This window comes from Theropithecus gelada, chromosome 13 (genome assembly GCF_003255815.1).
Source record: "Theropithecus gelada isolate Dixy chromosome 13, Tgel_1.0, whole genome shotgun sequence".
Taxonomy (NCBI): domain Eukaryota; kingdom Metazoa; phylum Chordata; class Mammalia; order Primates; family Cercopithecidae; genus Theropithecus; species Theropithecus gelada.
Window position 1 is genome coordinate 106,786,671 of NC_037681.1, and position 7,437 is coordinate 106,794,107.

Consider the following 7,437-nt stretch of genomic DNA (forward strand, 5'->3'; position numbering starts at 1 on the left):
GGCTCCGTCTAAAAAAAAAAAAAAAAAAAAAAAAAATTATTTTAGACTGAGTCTGGCTCTGTCACCCAGGCTGGAGTGCAGTGGCACGATCTGGGCTCACTGCAGCCTCTGCCTCCTGGGTTCAAGCGATTCTGCTGCCTCAGCCTTCCAAGTAGCTGGGATTACAGGTATGTACCACCATACCTAGCTAATTTTGTATTTTTTAGTAGAGAAGAGGTTTCACCATGTTGGCCAGGCTGGTCTTAAACTCCTGACCTTAAGTAATCTGCCTGCCTTGGCCTCTCAAAGTGCTGGGATTACAGACAGGAGCCACTGCACTCTAGCCTGTCCTCTTCAAAAATGCCAAGTTCTTGAAAGACAAGTAAAGATTGAAGAACTGTTCCAGATAGAAGGAAACTAAAGAGACATGACAACTAACTGCAACACATGATCCTGATTTGGATCCAGACCTATAAAGAACATAATTGGGGCAATTTATAAAATGCGACTGGAATCTGTGATGGTAATATTCTGTTAATGTTAATTCCTGATTTTGACGGTTGTGCTATGGTTACGTATGGCAGTGTCTTTATTACAACATATACACTAAAGTATTCAAAGAGTAATAGGTCATCATATCTGCAATTACAGTGAAATGATTCAGAAAAAAGGCAATACATATGCAAATAATGAGTGTGATAAGGTATATACCACATACATGGGATGTGGTAAAGTGTTAACAGTGGGGAATCCTGTTTAAGGGTAAATAGGTGCTCCTGTTTACACTGGGAGGTTTGGAAGGTGTAATCTCCAAACTCAATGGCAAGTTGCAAGAAAGCAACTTTCAAACTTCATGTTGAAATGTGATCACTGGCCGCACGTGGTGGCTCACGCCTGTAATCCCAGCATTTTGGGAGGCCGAGGTGGGTGAATCACCTGAGGTAGGGAGTTCAAGACCAGCCTTACCAACATGGAGAAACCCCATCTCTACTAAAAATACAAAAAGTTAGCTGGGCCTGGCAGCACATGCCTGTAATCCCAGCTACTAGGGAGGCTGAGGTAGGAGATTAGCTTGAACCTGGGAGGCAGAGGTTGTGGTGAGCCAAGATTGCGCCATTGCACTCCAGCCTGGGCAACAAGGATAAAACTTCATCTTGGGGAAAAATAAATAAATAAATAAAAAGACATGTGATCCCCAATATTGGAGGTGGGACCTAGTGGGAGGTGTTTGAGTCAGGAAGGTGGATCTCTCATGAATGGCTTGGAGCCATTCTTGCGGTAATGAGCGAGTTCTCGCTCTATTAGTTTCTGTGAGAGCTGCTTGTTGAACTTCCTTTCTCTCTTTTTTCCTCACTATGTGATCTCTGCGCACACTTTCTCCCTTTTTCTTCTGCCGTAAGTAGAAACACCTTTTTTTGAGACGGAATCTTGCTGTGTCACCCAGGCTGGAGTGCAGTGGCAGCTGCAACCTCTACCTCCCAGGTTCCTGGGTCCAAGTGATTCCCCTGCCTCAGCCTCCCCAGTAGCTGGGACTACAGGTGTCCACCACCACGCCTAACTAGTTTTTATATATATATATATATATATATTTTTTTTTTTTTTTTTTTTTGAGACGGAGTCTCGCTCTGCCACCCAGGCTGGAGTGCAGTGGCCGGATCTCAGCTCACTGCAAGCTCCGCCTCCCGGGTTCACGCCATTCTCCTGCCTCAGCCTCCCGAGTAGCTGGGACTATAGGCGCCCGCCACCTCGCCCGGCTAGTTTTTTGTATTTTTTTTTTTAGTAGAGACAGGGTTTCACCGTGTCAGCCAGGATGGTCTCAATCTCCTGACCTCGTGATCCGCCCGTCTCGGCCTCCCAAAGTGCTGGGATTACAGGCTTGAGCCACCGCGCCCGGCCGCTAGTTTTTATATTTTTAGTAGAGATGGGGTTTCTCTGTGTTGGCCAGGCTGGTCTTGAACTCCTGGCCTCAAGTGATCTGCTCGGCTCAGCCTCCCAAAGCGTTAGGTTTACAGGCATGAGCCACTGTGCATGACCATAAGTGGAAGCATCTTGAGGCCATCACCAGATGCAGATGCTGGAGCCATGCCTCTGGTATAGCTTATGGAACTGTGAGCCAAGCAAAGCTCTTTCTTTATAAATTACCCAACATCAGGTGTCTCTTTATAGCAACACAAATAGACTAAGACACAACTTTTCTCTAGATTTGAAATTATTTCAAAATCAAAGTAAGTGACTTGTAGCATTTTGACTTAGCAAATGGTGGTGACATTTACTGAGATTGAGGAGACACTTGGATGGTTAGATTCGGAGGGAATAATGAAGAGCTCTGCTTTGGCCATGTGAAGGTTAAGTGTTAAATATCCAAGGTGAGATAGCAAGTGGGGGAGTTTGGCCCAAAATACACATTTGAAGCCTGGATGAGGCCATCTAGGAGTGAGTGAGTTAGAAGTCTACTTCTAGCCACAGTTCATTTTGATCAGTGAACTCTAGTGTTGGACAGTTTGAATCATTTTTGAGACAAAAAGTCTATGGCATTGAGACACATCTCAATTTTGATTCATTATTTTAATGAATTCCTTAGTGTGTGGGATCATGTCATCTGCAAATAGAGATCATAGTACTTCTCTCCAATTTGAATTTTATTTCATCTTCTTGCCTAATTTTCCTCACTAGAATCTTCAGTATAATGTTGAATAGAAGTTATAAGAGCAGCAGTCCTTGTCTTGTTCTTATCTTCAGGGGAAAGCATTTAGTCTTTCACTATTAAGTACAAAGTCAGTTCTGGGTTTTCACAGATGCACTGGATCAGGTTGAGGAAGATCCCTTCTATTCCTAGTATGTGGAGAGTATTGTCATGAAGAGATGTTAAATTTTGTAATGATGTTTCTGGGCTGTTGAGAGGATCATGTGTTTTTCATTTTTTATTTTATTGATATGATGAATTTTATTAATTGACTTTTGGTTGCTGATTTGCCTTGCATTTCTGGATAAATCTTACTTGGTCATGGTATATAATTGTTTTTATGTGTTGCAGGATTCAGCTTGCTAGAATTTTTTTTGAAAATGTTTGCATCCATACTCAAAAGAGATATTAGTTTGTAGTTTTTTTGTGTTTTCTTTTGATGTCTTCATCTGGTTTCACCTGGTTTTGGCATCAGGGCATCCTCTTCTATTTTTTGGAAGAGTTTTTGAAGAACTGGTATTAATTCTTTAAATATTTGGCAGAATTCACCAATGAAGACATCTGGCTTGGTAGTTTCTTTGTGGGTCATTGTTTTGGTGACTAATTCAACCTATTTATTATAGGTCCATTCAAATTTTCTGTTATTCTTGCATCAGTTTCAGTCATTTGTGTTTTTGTAGGAATGTGCCCATTTCATTCTAAGTTGTCTAATGTATTAGCATAATTAATTAGCAAAATAGTAAAATCCTTTTTCTCTCTGTAAGGTCAGTTGTAATTTCCCCTCCTTCATTTCTGATTCTAGTAATTTGCGGCTTCTTTTTATTGTGGTCAGTCTAGCTAAAGACTTGCTTTTTCAAAGAACCAACTTTTGGTTTCATTTTGTATTCTCAAATATTGTTTCTAGTCTCCATTTTAATAATTTCCACACTTCCACTCTTATTTTTCAAATTTCCCTTTTTTACTGCTTGCTTTAGGTTTAATTTGCACTTCTTTTTCATGTCTTTTTTTTTTTTCTTTCCATTGTAACCTTGAACTAGGCTCAAGCAATCTTCCTGCCTCAGACTCCCAAGTAGCTAGGACTACAGGCACAGGCCACCATGCTCAGCTAATTTACTTTTATTTTTTAGAGATAGATCTTGCTATGTTGCCCAGGCTGGGTTTGAACTCCTGGCATCAAATGATCTTCCTGCGTTGGCCTCCCAAAGTGCTGAGACTACAGATGTGAGCCTTTTTCCAGTGTCTTACAGTGGGATTTCTGAGAGGAAGATTTCAAATCTTCCTCTTATTCAATATAGGCATTTACAGCTACAGATTGCCCTTTTGGCATGCCTTAAGCTACATCCCGTAAGTTTCAGTGTGCTGTGGTTTCATTTTCGTTCACCTCCAGGTATTTTCTAATTTCCCTCTTGATTTTTCCTTTAATCCATTGGTTATTTAGGAGTGTGTTGTTTAATTTCCACATATTTGTGAGTTCCCCAAATTTGTTTCTATTATTGATTACTAGTTTTATTCTGTTGTGGTCAGGGAACATATTTTGTATTATTTATATCCTTCTTAATTTATTGAGGTTTGTTTTATGGGCTAGCACACAGTCTATCCTGGAGGTGTGTTTCTCCACTGCTATCTGGACTCATCTGCACTCCACAGTTTATGATGAGAAGGCACCTGTTAATAAGTGTGAGTTCCCTTGTAAGTGATGAATTGTTTTTCTTCTGCCGTCTTTTTCTTTCTTTCTGTTTCTTTCTTTCTTTCTTTCTTTCTTTCTTTCTTTCTTTCTTTCTTTCTTTCTTTCTTTCTTTCTTTCTTTCTTTCTCTTTTTCTTTCTTTCTTTCCTTTCTCTTTCTTTCTTTCTTTCTTTCTTTCTTTCTTTCTTTCTTTCTTTCCTTTCTTTCTCTCTCTCTCTCTCTTTCTTTCTTTCTTTCTTTCTTCTTTCCTTCCTCCCTTCCTTCCTTCCTTCCTTCCTTCCTTCCTTCCTTCCTTCCTTCCTTCCTTCCTTCTTTCTTTTCTTTCTTTCTCTCTCTTTCTTTTCCTTCCTTCCTTCCCCTCTTTCTTTCTTTCCCTTCCTTTCTTTCTCTCTTTCTCTCTTTCTTTCTTTCTGACAGAGTCTTGCTCAGTCACCCAGGCTGGAGTGCAGTGGCACCATCTCAGCTCACTGCAACCTCCACCTCCTGGGTTCAAGCTATTCTCCTGCCTCAGCCTCCCAAATAGCTGGGATTACAGGCCCCCACCATCATGCCCAGCTAATCATTTTTTGTATTTTTAGTAGAGATGGGGTTTCATCATGCTGGCCAGGCTGGTCTCAAACTCCTAAACTCAGGTGATCCACCCACCTCGAACTCCCAAAGTGCTGGGATTATGCGCGTGAACCACTAGGCCTGGCGGCTTTCAGCATGTGATATATTTATTTGTGGATCTCTTTGCATGTATCCTATTTAGAGTTTATTGAGCTTCCTGGGTATGTAGATTGTTTTTCAATAAATTCATGACATTTTCAGCCATTATGTCTTCGACTACTTTTTTCTGTTGTATTCTCTGTCTCCTTCTCTTCTGTATTCTGCTATGCATCTGTTGGCATGCTTATGGTGTACCAGTCCTCTGAGGCTCTGTTTATTTTCCTTCATTCTATTTTCTCTCTGTTCTTTGGATTACATAATCTCTATTGATTTATTAATACCTTCAAGTTGGCTAATTCTTTATTCTGATTGTTCAAATCTACTGTTGAGCTCCCCTAGGGAATTTTTTATTTTAGTTATTGTACTTCTTCTTTTTCTTTTTCTTTTTTTGAGATGGAGTTTTGCTCTGGTCGCCCAGGCTGGAGTGCAGTGGTGCAAGTTTGACTCACTGCAACCTCTGTCTCCTGGGTTCAAGCGATTCTCCTGCCTCAGCCTCCCAAGTAGCTGGGATTACAGGTGCTCACCACCATGTCTAATTTTTGTGTTTTTAGTAGAGATGGGGTTTTGCCATGTTGGCCAGGCTGGTCTCGAACTCCTGACCTCAGGTGATCAGACTGCCTCGACCTCCCAATGTGCTGGGATTACAGGCGTGAGCCACAGCGCCCCGTTAGTTATTGTACTTTTCAACTCCAGACTTTCCATTTGGTTCTTTTTAAGAATAATTCCATCTCCATATTAATATTTCTATTTGATGAGATATTATCATCATATCTTTCTTTACTTCTTCAATCACAGTTTTCTTTAGTTATTTCTGAACATATTTATAATGGCTGCTAGGAAATCTTTCTTAAATCTGATATTGGTTGCTTTCACAGGCAGTTTCTGTTTTTTTTTTTTTTTTTCTGTGTATGGATCACTGTTTCTTATTTCTTTTTATAGCTCAAAAGTTTCTCTGGGAAACTGTGCATTTTAGATATTATGTTGTCGCATATCTGGCTACTGGTCATCCCCCTGCCCGTATCCAAGCATAATACTGTTATTTCCTTATTTAGTTGTTTGGTGACTAGTTGGATTATTTTAGTGAATTCCCCCACCCCACACGGTGTGAAGCCTCTGATGATACACCTTAGGGAGTGTTGCCTTGAGTGTACCCACAGTCATCCTGTAATGACAGTGGTTTTGGCAGGGCTCTCTTATCTAGTTCTTTCTCTGACCACAGCTATCTGTTAAACTACCTAATTCCTGGCTGATTGCTCTGTTGTTTTCAACAATGCCTTTTATGGAAAAACAAATCATGTTTCCCCTCTGCTGTTACACCAACACAACAACAATCCACACGGAAGACTTCTGCAACTCCCAAATACGTGGGGATTTCTCCCCACCAGCAAGCAAGCAGCCAGTTCCGCTGTGGACACCAGCTAGGTGTCCTCCAACTCAATTCTGACAGTATTTATCTAGAGACAGTGTCAGATCCCACAGGGTGGGGGCTCAGTCCCCACAATTGCCTTGGCAGATTTGGGATTTGAATCCAGGCAGTCTTAGCTGTGAACTGCCACACAAAGCCACCTTTCTCCAAAGAATGGAGGCTTGAGCTCCCTTGTAACTTGGGGTAAATAATCTGGGTACATATCCTCGAGGAACAGCAGGACCAGAATGCTCTGCACAGGACTGGAAATGGCTGGGGGTAGGAAAACCAAGTCCCTGACCATGTTGACCATTTCCTTCATCCTGTGAGGCAGTGGGCTTGACCCTGCAATGTTCCCAGCACAAGTCTGAGGAGTGATGCAATAGAGAGTAGGTGAGTTGGGTAACCACTTGAAATTCCACTCCTCCCTTCCCTTTTCATAACAGATGTCCTAACTTTTTGCCAAGCACACTTGGTTTTCCATATTCTGCTCAGAAGTTACCAACTGGCTGTTGGTTAGGGCTAGCAAATTACACAGACTTGTTTTTGTCTAAGAATCTTAGCAAGTTTATTCCCTCAGGGTAGGAAGGTCATATTTGTTCTTTAGGCTCCACCTTGGACTTCCCTCAGGAGGGGAAATAGGAATTCTTTCTTCCTCAGGATGAGCTGGTATAAGGCCAGGCTCATTGATGATAAGAAGCAGAAATGGACTCAGGCTAAATTAGGACAAGGGAAGTGACAGGGCAGCCACGGCTGCCACAGGATGGAAGGGAAGGACTGGAACAGAGCTTAAACAGACAGAGGCCAGGCAGCTCAAATGGTCTTGGAAGCAGGAACAGTTCCATGATCTTGCCCAGGTGCCATCACTGGGATGAATGAGCTTCCACCACGCCTTCTGTCCTTGTGTTTCTTACTCCATAGCCACATTCCTAGGAAAGCAAGTCCAAGCTTAGTTCTCATGCCTGCCTTTGGTTGCT